This window comes from Phyllobates terribilis, unplaced genomic scaffold, assembly GCF_046119375.1.
Source record: "Phyllobates terribilis strain yellow unplaced genomic scaffold, ASM4611937v1 Scaffold_636__1_contigs__length_917067, whole genome shotgun sequence".
Taxonomy (NCBI): Eukaryota; Metazoa; Chordata; class Amphibia; order Anura; family Dendrobatidae; genus Phyllobates; species Phyllobates terribilis.
Genome location: NW_027363396.1, coordinates 468,603 through 484,087, shown reverse-complemented (window position 1 = coordinate 484,087; position 15,485 = coordinate 468,603). Strand labels below are relative to the sequence as shown.

The following is a 15,485-nucleotide window of genomic DNA, read 5'->3' as shown; positions in this document are numbered from 1 at the left end:
CCTTAGCAGGAGGGCTCCTGATTACATACCTCTCCTGCTGCTGCTGCTGCTGGCTGTCCAGCAGCAGACTGAAGGTGGCTGCTGCTGTGCACAGGTATATAAAGGCTCAGAGCCTATTATGACACGCGCAGCCAGCGTTCCATTGCCACATTCCATCTACTGCAGGCAGGATACCTGGCTGGCTGAATGTCGCTGAGAAGCTCACAGAGACCGCCATAAGCAACAGTTTAACAGAATGCCACAGACTAATCAACCAAACTTTTTGGGTTGGGTTCTCTTTTATAGTCTGCAGGCATTAAATGAAAGAAGTCAGTGTTCCAGCAGAAGGAGACAACGTTTCAGAAAAGGCATTGTAGCAAACCAAAAAAGAAATTTTAAGCGCAGCAGAGTAACCAGCGCACATACCTGTTAGCTCAGGTGAGTTTAAAAGGCTGCTGTTGATAACAAGGGCATTTGCTAAATAGATGGTGTGTGTGCAACAATATACTGAAAGGTCAATTATATTGTGCAGCTTATCTCACCACCTGTAGTTATTTAGGTGAAAGCTCCAAAATGCTTGCCTAATATGTCTGTTTATCCAAAAGGAAGTAAAAAGGGAGAGCTAGAAAGATAGCATTGCATCACATTACATGGCAATGCAATGCACAGTTGCTGAAGTTGAACCAAAATGAGCTTGTAATCTGGCTTCTGCAACTTTGAACATGAAAAATCCAATGAGGAGAAGAAAAGCAAAGCCAAAGAGTCCATCCCAAAATCCGACAAACAAGCAAAATGAACAAAAAACATTGAATTCAATTCTTTCTGATTTTAGAAACTGCATTAAAGAAGGGGTGCACCGGTCCTGGAGATACTGCAATACCAGGTCAATGCGTGGAGTGGACAGAGCAAGCTCTTTTTCCATCTCCCTGTTCTAAAAATCCATTTAATATATGGTCCCCAGATAGGGGACGTATCAGATATTAAACTGATAAGAACAGATACTACACTTGATCTTAGCCAAAAGGCCGAGAAGCGATAACCAGAATTGGTTTCAAACTACGGAGCCACCCAAGGATCCTGAAAAGTCCATTTGTGGAGATGAGCTCCTGGACTCCCGTTAAGAAGACATGTTGTCAACCTCTAGATCCCTTACATGCCTGCACTTTTCGGCTTGCTGCTGCTGCAATCCACGCGTTTTAGATCTGCATAACTCCACCTCTTTAAACACAGCACCTTCACCCCCTGCTGTTCCCACCCGCCTCAACACCGTTGGAAGGGAGGAGAACCAATTAAGGCGGGGGGGTGGGGTGGAACGAGCAGCTGTCTACCCTTAGCAGGAGGGCTCCTGATTACATACCTCTCCTGCTGCTGCTGCTGCTGGCTGTCCAGCAGCAGACTGAAGGTGGCTGCTGCTGTGCACAGGTATATAAAGGCTCAGAGCCTATTATGACACGCGCAGCCAGCGTTCCATTGCCACATTCCATCTACTGCAGGCAGGATACCTGGCTGGCTGAATGTCGCTGAGAAGCTCACAGAGACCGCCATAAGCAACAGTTTAACAGAATGCCACAGACTAATCAACCAAACTTTTTGGGTTGGGTTCTCTTTTATAGTCTGCAGGCATTAAATGAAAGAAGTCAGTGTTCCAGCAGAAGGAGACAACGTTTCAGAAAAGGCATTGTAGCAAACCAAAAAAGAAATTTTAAGCGCAGCAGAGTAACCAGCGCACATACCTGTTAGCTCAGGTGAGTTTAAAAGGCTGCTGTTGATAACAAGGGCATTTGCTAAATAGATGGTGTGTGTGCAACAATATACTGAAAGGTCAATTATATTGTGCAGCTTATCTCACCACCTGTAGTTATTTAGGTGAAAGCTCCAAAATGCTTGCCTAATATGTCTGTTTATCCAAAAGGAAGTAAAAAGGGAGAGCTAGAAAGATAGCATTGCATCACATTACATGGCAATGCAATGCACAGTTGCTGAAGTTGAACCAAAATGAGCTTGTAATCTGGCTTCTGCAACTTTGAACATGAAAAATCCAATGAGGAGAAGAAAAGCAAAGCCAAAGAGTCCATCCCAAAATCCGACAAACAAGCAAAATGAACAAAAAACATTGAATTCAATTCTTTCTGATTTTAGAAACTGCATTAAAGAAGGGGTGCACCGGTCCTGGAGATACTGCAATACCAGGTCAATGCGTGGAGTGGACAGAGCAAGCTCTTTTTCCATCTCCCTGTTCTAAAAATCCATTTAATATATGGTCCCCAGATAGGGGACGTATCAGATATTAAACTGATAAGAACAGATTTTTTTGATTGAATATATCTTTTATTAGCACAAAAAATAAGTTAACAGACAGTGTACAGTGCCGCAGCCCAGTACACACAGAATTCTACATCATATTTACATAGCATGAGGATACGACGCACTAACTAGACACATCACACCCCTATGCTACACAAAACACTCAATCTGAAAGAAAAAGCATGTCAATCAATACAGTACGACGAACCGTGATAAGGATGGGGATTGGGAAAAAGGGGATGAGGAGGGGAAAATCACAGGCCCGAAGCTTTATTGAAAGACAAGACACATAAGGGGAGAGGGGGAGGAGGGGTTTAGTCCTCGTCCTCGTCCTCCGGACCGTCCATGATGGAATAGTCTCTGAGCAGGCTGTGGATCAGCCTGCGGCAGTCCTGGATGGACATCCTCTCCCTCCTCAAGATGAGCCGGTTCCTGGCGACCCAAACGGCATCCTTGAAGCAGTTCATAAGGCGCCAAGCCTCCTGGATGGCTCCGACGGTATGAACCCCAGGGAAGAGTCCGTAAAGCACAGAATGGTGCGATAGGCTCGCCCTGGGGACAGAGTTCCTCAGGTCGTCCTCAAGTGCAGTCAATAGGCGCTGTGCAAATCCGCAGTCCCAAAAAGTGTGCAAAGATGTTTCCTCCACGAAGGGGCACCTTGGGCAGTACCGGGTCTTGCACAGGTTCCGGGCATGCATGAATGACCGGACGGGCAGTCCGCCCTGAATCGCCATCCACGACAAGTCCTTGTGCCCGTTGGTCAGCCTGTCAGACGACACATGTGTCCACACAGTCTCCAGCGTGTCCTGGTGAAGTCCTGTGATGTTCTCCACGTCATCCTTGGCTCTGATTAGCTTGTGGATAGTTTTGGGCTTCCACAAGTCGGGCTTGAGTCCCTCCAGTTGATGCTCCCCCACAAATCGAACGACGTCTCCGTAGAACCATGGCGTCGTCCAGTTGTAGGGGAAGGAGCTGTCCCACTTGTCCCAGCCGAGTCGCCTCCAAAGAGAAAGCAGGAAGAAGCGAGACATGGACCTGCCCGCGGAGCCATTCTTGACTTGCAAAGTCCGGCGGACACAATCACACACAAAAGAGGATCGCAGGAGGGTGGGGATATCTGGAACGCCCTTCCCACCCTTGCGAGGCTCCTTGTACATGACGGCCCGCCTGACTCTGTCCATCTTGGATCCCCAGACAAAGTGAAACACTGTCCTGGTAATGGCCCTGCACACAGTGACGTGTGGGGGCCAGGCCTGCGCCGTGTACTGCAAGACGGGCAGGACCTCATTACGCAGGATGAGTGCCTTACCCTCACAAGTGAGGTGTCTGAGGCTCCAGAGTCCGATCCGTTGCTTCACCTTGGCCAAGCGTTCTTGCCAGGACTTGAGGGCCGCTCCTTCCTTCCCGAACCAGACTCCCAGCACCTTGAGGAAATCCGGTTGAATGTTGAAGGGGAAGGGGGCGGAGGAGGCCGGCTGCCAATCCCCGAAGAGCATGGCTTCCGACTTCCTGCAGTTGACTTTGGCCCCTGAAGCCCGGCCGAACCTCTCACACGTCTGGACGAGGGCGTCGACTGAACCACGATCAGCGCAGAAGACGGTGACGTCGTCCATGTAGAGCGAGCACTTGACCTCGTGTCGTCCCGGACCCGGTGCGGTGATCCCTCTGATCTCTCCATTCTGCCGGATAGCCTCTGCGAAGAGTTCTATAACACAAACAAAAAGAAGAGGTGATAGAGGGCAGCCTTGTCTGACCCCAGAGAGGACAGGGAAGGGGTCAGTCTTCCAGCCGTTCACCAACACCGAGCTGTGGATATCAAAATACATCAGACGGACATACGAACAAAACATGTTACCCAAACCTAACCGGTGCAGAGCTCGGCCCATGAACTCGTGGGAAACCCGGTCGAAGGCCTTCTCCTGATCCAAGGAGACCAGGGCCGCGTGTGCGCGGCGGATCTTGATGTACTCGACCGTGTCCCGCACGAGAGCGAGGCTGTCTGCGATGCGACGTCCAGGGATGCCGCAGGTCTGGTCCGGGTGGATGATCCGTCCGATGACCGTCTTAAGTCGTGTCGCCATCGTCTTGGCCAGGATCTTGTAGTCCACGTTGAGCAGAGTGATGGGACGCCAATTCCTCAGGTCGCACCTCTCTCCCTTCCGCTTGTACAGGATCGTGACCATTCCTTCCCTCAAAGATGGAGGCATTCTACCCTCCACCACCATCTCCTCGTACAGGTCCAACAGGTCCGGACAGATGAGGTCTCCCAGCGCTACATAGAGCTCCGCTGGAAGACCATCACTGCCCGGGGTCCTGCCGGTCCTAAAGGATTTAGCGGCAGAGAGCAATTCGCCCACCATCAGAGGTTTGTCCAAGGCTGCCGTGCCTGCAGGATCAAGATGGTTAGTGATACCTGACAGGAACTTATCAGCAGCGTCGGGGTCGGTAGTCTTGTGGGAGTAGAGTTCGCTGTAGAAGTCGCTGACGACCCTCATCACGTCCTCCTTCCCACGTCGCATGTTTCCGCTCTCGTCTCGCAGCTCGTTCAGGGGCGTGTGACCGGCATGAAGTTTCCTGAAAAAGAATGAGTTACATTTCTCACCCTTCTCCAGATTCTCCACTTTGGAACGGAAGATGATTCGCTTGGACTCCTCCTCAAAGTGCCTTTTCAGGCTCTTCTTGGTCTCCTCCAGCTCCTCCCTCACGTCCCAGCCGCAGTGAAGAAGGTCCTGCAGCGACCGCAGCTCGCGCTGCAGCCCTCTGAAGTCCCTCCTCTTCTCACACGCCTGTTGTCGACCCTTGGCCTGAAAGAAACAGCGAAACTCAAGTTTAACATATTCCCACCAATCAGAGACTGTTTGGAAGCTACCCTTGTAGGACTGCCACATTGCGTAGGCTGCTCTCAGCTCCTCCACGACTTCATCCTGAGCCAGCAGAGCACAATTCAGCTTCCAGGAGCCGGGGCCGGACGGAAAACCGTCGCCGAGGACACCTTGTAAGTGAATGGCTCTGTGGTCGGAGAAGAAGCAGGAGACCATCGAGTGCCTACTCTGCCTGACTGCCCGAGAGGTGAACACAAAGTCAATCCTGGAGCGGAGTGAGCCATCGGGTCGGCTCCACGAATAGTTCGTGGAGCCTCTCCCCATGGAGCCCACCACGTCCTGAAGAGAGGCCTCGGTTACCATCTCGATGAGCAGCTTGGACGTGATGTCCAACTTGGCAGATGTGCCAGAACTACGACCGTCCTCCTCGATGGGGCAGTTGAAATCCCCGGCCATCACTAAGGTCCTGGTGGTGGCAAGCTGAAGCCGCAGGGTCTGGAAAAGCTCCAAACGCTCATTCTTCAGTGGGGACGCATACACGTTGATGAACCTGACAGGTTCTCCCGCCCAGTTGCCATCTACAACAAGAGCCCTGCCGCAGATGAGCTCCTGGACGGACTCAAGCGTGAATGCGCCCCCCCTGATCAGAATTGCGACCCCCGCAGACTTGCAGTCACCCCCACCGGACCAGTAGGATGGACCGTGGGACCACTCCCTGGCCAGATGTTTGAAGGACCTAGAGGAGGGAAGGGAACATTCCTGCAACATATAAACATCACACAACTGGGAAGTAAGGAAGGCATAAATAGTCTGACGTCTGAACTTGTCCTTGATGCTCCTGACATTAATGGAAAATAAGTTAATATTAGCCATCATGTAGGGAAAAAAGAAAAAGTTAGCGCAGGCAATACACCTTAGTTACCACTCCGGTCGGGTGGTCCCTCGTCGGTGTTGACTGCTGGTGACGGGATCACCAGCAGGCCCTCTTCCTCCATCTGGTCAAGCAGCGCGGCCTCGATCTCGGCGACCACCAGTTCCTCCTCTTCTGGCTCGGCCACCAGGGTCTCAACCATGTGCTCCATCTCTTCTGGCTCAGGGAGGGTATCCTCCTTTTCGCCTACGAAATCCAGAATCTTCTTTTTGGAGGATTCAGTAGCAGGGCTGTCCTCCACCTTCCTCTTTCCCCGGGTTGGAACTGGGGAGACAAGAAGGGGAAAATCCTCCTCGGAATAGATAGCGGCGGGTGGAGGAAAGGTTAATTCCACCGCTACCATGGTCTGGGGAGGGAGAGTGGCTGCCGGGGCAGGGGAAAGGACACCTGCTGAGGAGTAGGGGAAGGAGGAAGAGGAAGTGGAATCCTCAGCAGGGGTGGCCGGGGTGGGGGGGGATTGGACGGGGGTGGCAGGGGGAGGGATCGAGAGAGGGGTGACAGAACTCTTACCCTCCTTTGACTTTTTCTTCTGCTTCGGAGCTGCTGGGACCGTCGCTGGGGCTTTGGCCACCGACTCCTTGACCGCTTTGGCCTTGGTCGTCTCGGCCTTGGCCGCTGGGGCCTTGGTCGTCGCGTCCTTGACCTTCACAGGCCTGGTCGTCGGGGCCTTGTCCTCCGTAGCTGGGGTCGTCGCAACCACCGATGCCCAGGATCTCTCACGCCTGGGGCAATCCTTGTACAGATGAGCCGCCAGCCCACACAGGTTGCAGGACGTCTTCTTCGGGCAGTCCTTCGAGCTGTGTCCCGTCACTCGACAAATCCTGCAGGCATCCTCCTTGCAGTCCTTCATCTCGTGGCCGTTCTTGCCGCATCTCCTGCAGTTCCGCGGCATGTCCGGGTAATAGATGAGGCCGTAGGAGTTGCCCAGGGAGAATGTCGGGGGCAGGTGCCGAAGTCCGTCTGAGTACGCCAGGTCCCTGTGAAGTCTAACGGTCACCGACCACTTACCTGTCCAGAAGCCGAGTCCATTCAGGATGTGAGAGGGTTCCTTCACAACCAAACAGAAGCGTCTCAGGAAGGTACAGATGTCTTGGCCTGGGGTGTGCGGGTTGCGCATGGAGACCGTGATCCTCCTTTCATCCCTCTGGATAGGGCAGCTACCTGTAAAGGCAGAGAAAGAATTATCCGGTCCTTTTGCGCTTACCATTTCCCAGAACCTCCTGCAGGTGTTCACAGTGGCGAAGGTGACGAAGAAGATCCCCGTCAAGAAGGTCTGGATGCTGAGGGTGTCCGACCTGGAGAAGCCTCGATCCAGCATCATCTTCTGGCAGAACACGTCCGAGGACATGTCCGGCACCCTCCCATCCACTTCCTTCAGCTTCAGGGCCACCGTCTGCCGCATCCATGGCTCCAGGGCTGGAGCTTCGTGGCGGGGCTTCTGGGGTCCCTTCTGCACGCCAGTCGTGGAGGCAGAGTCCTTGGGGTCAGAATCGGCTCCTGGCTGGGCCCTCCTGGCTGTCCCCAGCTCCAGGCTCTTCTTTTCGGCCTTCCTCGCAGCGCTTGCCATGGCTTTCCTCCTGCAGTTACTTCTTGGAGCTGGATCTGGAACTCTTCCCGGAATGGGTGGAGCTATGCAGATTCTTCTCCCGTCGTGTTCTGGACAAATTCCCCGAAAGGTCTTTGTCTCGATGATTTTCTTCCTCGAAGATTCCACAGGACAGCCCGATTCTTCTCCGAGTCTTCGTCTTCTTCTGGATTCTTTAGAGCTTCTTCCTCCCACCGATATCCGCCTTCGTTCTCCGATGTCAGCTGGGCTCCGAAGCTCTTCTCCTTCCGAGTTCGATCGCTCTCGTCAAGTGTAGATCGTAGCTCTTGTGTTTTTAAAAGAACAGATACTACACTTGATCTTAGCCAAAAGGCCGAGAAGCGATAACCAGAATTGGTTTCAAACTACGGAGCCACCCAAGGATCCTGAAAAGTCCATTTGTGGAGATGAGCTCCTGGACTCCCGTTAAGAAGACATGTTGTCAACCTCTAGATCCCTTACATGCCTGCACTTTTCGGCTTGCTGCTGCTGCAATCCACGCGTTTTAGATCTGCATAACTCCACCTCTTTAAACACAGCACCTTCACCCCCTGCTGTTCCCACCCGCCTCAACACCGTTGGAAGGGAGGAGAACCAATTAAGGCGGGGGGTGGGGTGGAACGAGCAGCTGTCTACCCTTAGCAGGAGGGCTCCTGATTACATACCTCTCCTGCTGCTGCTGCTGCTGGCTGTCCAGCAGCAGACTGAAGGTGGCTGCTGCTGTGCACAGGTATATAAAGGCTCAGAGCCTATTATGACACGCGCAGCCAGCGTTCCATTGCCACATTCCATCTACTGCAGGCAGGATACCTGGCTGGCTGAATGTCGCTGAGAAGCTCACAGAGACCGCCATAAGCAACAGTTTAACAGAATGCCACAGACTAATCAACCAAACTTTTTGGGTTGGTTCTCTTTTATAGTCTGCAGGCATTAAATGAAAGAAGTCAGTGTTCCAGCAGAAGGAGACAACGTTTCAGAAAAGGCATTGTAGCAAACCAAAAAAGAAATTTTAAGCGCAGCAGAGTAACCAGCGCACATACCTGTTAGCTCAGGTGAGTTTAAAAGGCTGCTGTTGATAACAAGGGCATTTGCTAAATAGATGGTGTGTGTGCAACAATATACTGAAAGGTCAATTATATTGTGCAGCTTATCTCACCACCTGTAGTTATTTAGGTGAAAGCTCCAAAATGCTTGCCTAATATGTCTGTTTATCCAAAAGGAAGTAAAAAGGGAGAGCTAGAAAGATAGCATTGCATCACATTACATGGCAATGCAATGCACAGTTGCTGAAGTTGAACCAAAATGAGCTTGTAATCTGGCTTCTGCAACTTTGAACATGAAAAATCCAATGAGGAGAAGAAAAGCAAAGCCAAAGAGTCCATCCCAAAATCCGACAAACAAGCAAAATGAACAAAAAACATTGAATTCAATTCTTTCTGATTTTAGAAACTGCATTAAAGAAGGGGTGCACCGGTCCTGGAGATACTGCAATACCAGGTCAATGCGTGGAGTGGACAGAGCAAGCTCTTTTTCCATCTCCCTGTTCTAAAAATCCATTTAATATATGGTCCCCAGATAGGGGACGTATCAGATATTAAACTGATAAGAACAGATACTACACTTGATCTTAGCCAAAAGGCCGAGAAGCGATAACCAGAATTGGTTTCAAACTACGGAGCCACCCAAGGATCCTGAAAAGTCCATTTGTGGAGATGAGCTCCTGGACTCCCGTTAAGAAGACATGTTGTCAACCTCTAGATCCCTTACATGCCTGCACTTTTCGGCTTGCTGCTGCTGCAATCCACGCGTTTTAGATCTGCATAACTCCACCTCTTTAAACACAGCACCTTCACCCCCTGCTGTTCCCACCCGCCTCAACACCGTTGGAAGGGAGGAGAACCAATTAAGGCGGGGGGTGGGGTGGAACGAGCAGCTGTCTACCCTTAGCAGGAGGGCTCCTGATTACATACCTCTCCTGCTGCTGCTGCTGCTGGCTGTCCAGCAGCAGACTGAAGGTGGCTGCTGCTGTGCACAGGTATATAAAGGCTCAGAGCCTATTATGACACGCGCAGCCAGCGTTCCATTGCCACATTCCATCTACTGCAGGCAGGATACCTGGCTGGCTGAATGTCGCTGAGAAGCTCACAGAGACCGCCATAAGCAACAGTTTAACAGAATGCCACAGACTAATCAACCAAACTTTTTGGGTTGGGTTCTCTTTTATAGTCTGCAGGCATTAAATGAAAGAAGTCAGTGTTCCAGCAGAAGGAGACAACGTTTCAGAAAAGGCATTGTAGCAAACCAAAAAAGAAATTTTAAGCGCAGCAGAGTAACCAGCGCACATACCTGTTAGCTCAGGTGAGTTTAAAAGGCTGCTGTTGATAACAAGGGCATTTGCTAAATAGATGGTGTGTGTGCAACAATATACTGAAAGGTCAATTATATTGTGCAGCTTATCTCACCACCTGTAGTTATTTAGGTGAAAGCTCCAAAATGCTTGCCTAATATGTCTGTTTATCCAAAAGGAAGTAAAAAGGGAGAGCTAGAAAGATAGCATTGCATCACATTACATGGCAATGCAATGCACAGTTGCTGAAGTTGAACCAAAATGAGCTTGTAATCTGGCTTCTGCAACTTTGAACATGAAAAATCCAATGAGGAGAAGAAAAGCAAAGCCAAAGAGTCCATCCCAAAATCCGACAAACAAGCAAAATGAACAAAAAACATTGAATTCAATTCTTTCTGATTTTAGAAACTGCATTAAAGAAGGGGTGCACCGGTCCTGGAGATACTGCAATACCAGGTCAATGCGTGGAGTGGACAGAGCAAGCTCTTTTTCCATCTCCCTGTTCTAAAAATCCATTTAATATATGGTCCCCAGATAGGGGACGTATCAGATATTAAACTGATAAGAACAGATTTTTTTTTTTTTTTTTTTTCTCCTCAGACGAGGAAATTCCACAGTCTATGGAAACCAGACAAAGGAAAATTCCATCAAAAACAGCTGCGTCAAATCCAATACGCAATTTGCTGTCCCCATCATCATCGGAAATATTTATTTCATATTTCAAAACAACAATAACAAAAATCAAGAGGTACTAACAATATATCTCCACTTTTTAACTTTCCATATTCCCTCCGCATCCACTTCCCCTCTCCTCTTTTTGTCCCATAGGAAACACACATACATCTTCCCCAAAATCACCTTCACACTATCCTTTACAGCAATTTCCTTCCTTTTAAACACATACACATTCCTCACATCCCATAACACTTCCTTTATACATGCAAGCATCAACCACAAGACTCTTTCCTTCGTCCAATCACATATTCCCAAACCAAACATAAACAACTCAAAAGACAACAAATTCACACCACACAATTCTTTACACAAAGGCCCCATTCTCCCAATCACATCTCTAGCATACTGGCAATTCCAAAAAACATGCAACACACTTTCCCTTCCACCACAGCCATTTCTTGGACACATTTCACTCCTCACCAAACCTCTATTCCTCTGAAATTCTCTCACAGGTAATACTCCATGTAAAGACTGCCACACAACTTCACTCTGTTTGTTGGTCATACCACTCATCCGCACTTTCTTCCAAACCTTCTGCACATCACCACCCCTAACCATATTTATTCCACATTCTACCTCTCTACATTCAATCATCCTATACACAGCCTTCTTATTCTCCAGCAATCTCACATCTGCATCACACAGTTCATACCTCACCAAAAACTTATAAACCCACACATACCATACAGGCACCTCAAAAGCAATCGGACATCGCAAATCCCTTTCTTGCCACTTTAAACGAAACAAATACGCTCCAAATAAATACCTACACATAGATGAAAACTTTCCATCCGCCCTAATCACTTTCAAAACAAACACAACGATATTCACACCAAAAAACACGTCCAAATTCGGAAAACCCAAACCACCTTTTTCCACTCTTTTAACCAAAATTTCTCTCCTAGCTCTCTCCATTTTCGAGTTCCACAAAAAAACAAATAAAATTCTATTCAAGCTTCTCATACACATATATCCTGGTGGAAATACTACCGCAATATATAAAAATATTGGCAACACCACACTCTTAACAATTAAAATCTTCCCAAAAAAGGATAAACTCCTCAATTTCCAAGAATTCAACTTCTGCTCAACTTTTCCTTTCGCATCATCCCAACTTTCTTTCCCATCCAAACTCTCTGAAAACTTCACACCCAAAACTTTAATAGGTCCATTCACTACATTCACACCTACATCCCTACTTAAACTTCCGCCTCCAAAACCCTTACACTCACTCTTTTCCCAATTCACTTTAAACGCAGATGCACCACAAAAAATAGACACTAACAACTTCACCCGCCTCACCGAACATTCAGAATCACATAATACACACACGTCATCCATATAACCACTCACCTTCCATTCTTTTCCTCCACCTCCCGGCACTTGCACACCACGAATTACCTTATCTTTCCTCAGCATACACAACAATGGCTCAATTGCACAAATAAATGCTACAGGGGACAAAGGACACCCCTGTCGCACACCCGAAAACACATTCACTTTCCTACCCACATACCCATTCATTAAAACACAGCTATAAACACCCGCATACAAACTTCTCACTCGCCCAACAAAATCAGCCGGAAAACCCATTTTTAACAACACTCTGAACAAAAAACCATGCGACAACCTATCATAAGCCTTTTCAAAATCCAAACTTAACAAAAATACACTCTTCTTACGACCCATGCAATCCCATAGACAATCTCTTAACATACACACACACTCATGAATCCGCCTCCCAGGTACCGCACAACACTGCTCATCCCCAATCACACTCTCTATCACATCACGCATCCTATTAGCCATAAGTTTTGCATAGATTTTATAATCACAATTAAGTAACGTTATTGGCCTCCAATTCCTCAGACTTTTCAAATCCCCTTTCTTAGGAATTAACACAACCATACCTGCACGCATACTCTCAGTCACCTCCATGTTTCCCCACATATACTTACATACATCCACAAAGTCCTTACCAATCACACCCCACATCACACGATAAAATTCTACTGGGAGGCCATCCTCCCCCGGCGTCTTATTCAAAGCCATACTACACATAACCTTCCATACCTCATCACCAGTCACCTCACCCATCACTCTCTCTCTTTCTGCTTCACTCAACTTACTCTCTAACACACTCAAAACATCATTCTCCAAACATTCATCCCTCTGTTTCACTGCATACAGATCCTCATAAAACTTAGCCACCTCTTCACACATATCCTCTCCACTCACCTCACTTCCATCTGCTCCATACACCACGCTCATACTCTGTTTCTTTCCAAAAACTTTTTTAAAGAAAAACCGAGAACATTTCTCATCCTGCTCCATCTTATCAATCTTTGCCCTAAACACTATGCTTCTCCCTCTCTCCAACAAAAACTCACTAATCTCCTTTTTTACCTCTAAAATATCCTCCTCCACCTCAACTCCTCCTTCCCTTAACTTATACAAAACGCTCAACCGCGCGTTCAGTTTAACAAAACTCTCTCTTTTAATTGCTGCATACTTGTATCCTAAATTTTTAAAGAACATTTTTGTTTGTTTCTTCACCCAGTCCCACCACTCACAAACATTCCCAAACTCATTTTTATGCTTACACCATTCTTCATACCGCCTTTCATACTCCTTTCTCACATCTTCATTCTCTAACAGTTTAACATTTAACTTCCACAATCCTCTCCCAAACACTCCATCAACTTTTATATCCAACTCACACAACATACACACATGATCTGAAAAAAGAACGTTTTCCTGCCTATAATTAACAGAAACCATATTTTTAGAAATAAAACAATAATCCAATCTGGATTGTACCCTACCACTCTCAGAAAAGAAAGTGTTCAACAAAGGATTCATGTTACACACGCGCTGCATATCACACAACCCAAAATCATTCACTAACTCCAATAATGCTTTCCCAGACACATCCACATTCACTCTCCCCACATCACAGTTCATATCACCCACAATTACCACAGGTATTCTTCCTGGAACAAAAAGCTTAATTTTTTCAAATAAATTTTTGCGCTCATTTTTTTCAACTGGCGCATAAACATTAATAACACAAAACTTTACATTCTTGTATACAAAATTAGCAAGGATACATCTCCCCACCTCAATAACCAAATAATCACTCAAAACAACCTCCCTTCCTTTAACCAAAATACCCACACCATCATTCTTATTACATGCACTCCCCGACCACACAGACGCTCCATAAGACCATTCATCCCCTTTCACACCATCCACTACCCCACATTCTTGTAAACAAAAAATAGATGCATTTTGCATAGCTAAAAACTCAAAAATAGCAGCTCTTCTTACTTTACTTTTAAACACTCTTACGTTTTGGGACACTATGGTAAATCCCATAATACTTCTACTCCTTCACCAATTACACAAAGAAATAGCCTTTGGCCTAAACCAAAGCTCACAAGAGGACAAAAAGAAAAAACATTTACAATATTATATGGTGACACTATCCAGCACCACCACTATCCTCCTCCGCCATCAGAACAGAACAGCTGGTTTCCGACCCGCTGGCTTCACCAGCCACACTCCTCATTCTGGCAGTTCTGATCTTCCTCTGAGGCTCACTAAAATCTGCATCATCACTGCCCCCACCATCCTCCCTACGACTCTTCTTTGCACCCCTATCATCCTCCGAAGAAAAATCTTCAATGTTTTCAGGACCCGAAGGGTGTTCAGGACTGTCGGGTTCCGAGATTTGCACTTCACATCCTGTTGCGTCCATTGCCTCTCCAAAAGTCATCATCTCAGGCAGCTCTGCTTCCACCACTTTCCTAGATATTCTCGCAGACACTGGCTTTTTCTCCACCTTTGCCACTTCCCTCCAGAACTCCTTTTCTTCCCTCCGCTTCTTCCTCATTTCTTCAGCAGAAGAAGAACATGGTCTCAGGGACACCTCCTCTGGCGCCGTAGAGGGAGTGGCTCTACCAGTTTCCCGCCTCCTTCCCTCTCTCTCCTCCCTCTCCAATCTTTCCAGCACTTTCAGTGCGCTTGCCATCTGCCTCCTCTCCAGCTCCTCCTCCTTCTGTTCTTTATCAGAACGTCTAGGTGCACTCATAGGACAGTCCTTATACATGTGATCACTACTCCCACAGACATCACAGGACTTGGCCTCTGGACACTGGTTGGCCATATGCCCCTCCTTTCTGCAATTTCGGCAACACTGCCCTTTAAGGCATGTTACCATGGTATGTCCGAAAGAAAAGCATCTACGGCAAAACATGGGCTGGCCTGGGTAAAAGAGGAAACCTCTATGGCCTGCAACGGAAAAATTTGATGGAGGGTGTCTAAAGCCCCCCACACTGTCAGGATCCCTTTTCAATTTCACACGGAATTTATACTGGCAGTTAAAGATTCCTAGACAATTGACTTGCTTCACTCCCTTCCGCACATATTCACAGTAGCGAGAGAGGAAGCACTCCAGCAGCTCAGGGTCTGTAAAAGGGTTATAGACAGTCACAGTCACCTCCTTTTCTTGCAGACCAAACAAAGGTTCCCATCTAACTCCTTCCAAGCAGGGGTCACTAGAGTGACCACGGAGCCATTCAAAGACATTAAGGCAAACATCCTGCTCCATAAAGGTAACGTCATAATTACCTTGACGTGAAAATTCGTTGACACTGAAGATCTCAGAACGTCTTGCTCCAGCTTTGCCTTCAACGATGTCTTGGACAATGAAAACCACGTTGTTCTTGTTCTGGTCAGATGGATCCACGGACAAACGGATGGTGTTCTTCACAAAAGACA

At 47.9% G+C, this 15,485-nt stretch overlaps 4 non-coding genes and 1 pseudogene across 4 annotated transcripts; all 5 read right to left on the bottom strand.

Annotated features, from left to right (window-relative positions):
• Positions 1-825: 825 nt before the first annotated feature.
• LOC141234273 (U2 spliceosomal RNA) lies at positions 826-1,016 on the bottom strand. Its single transcript, XR_012300256.1, has one exon. It is a non-coding gene; the product is annotated as a U2 spliceosomal RNA (small nuclear RNA).
• Positions 1,017-2,132: 1,116 nt separating this feature from the next.
• LOC141234519 (U2 spliceosomal RNA) lies at positions 2,133-2,326 on the bottom strand. Its single transcript, XR_012300496.1, has one exon. It is a non-coding gene; the product is annotated as a U2 spliceosomal RNA (small nuclear RNA).
• A 5,563-nt stretch (positions 2,327-7,889) lies between these two features.
• On the bottom strand, positions 7,890-7,967 carry LOC141234622 (U2 spliceosomal RNA; annotated as a pseudogene).
• Positions 7,968-9,081: 1,114 nt separating this feature from the next.
• Positions 9,082-9,272, bottom strand: LOC141234271 (U2 spliceosomal RNA). Its single transcript, XR_012300254.1, has one exon. It is a non-coding gene; the product is annotated as a U2 spliceosomal RNA (small nuclear RNA).
• Positions 9,273-10,387: 1,115 nt separating this feature from the next.
• LOC141234584 (U2 spliceosomal RNA) lies at positions 10,388-10,578 on the bottom strand. The gene has a single exon (XR_012300546.1). It is a non-coding gene; the product is annotated as a U2 spliceosomal RNA (small nuclear RNA).
• Positions 10,579-15,485: the final 4,907 nt, after the last annotated feature.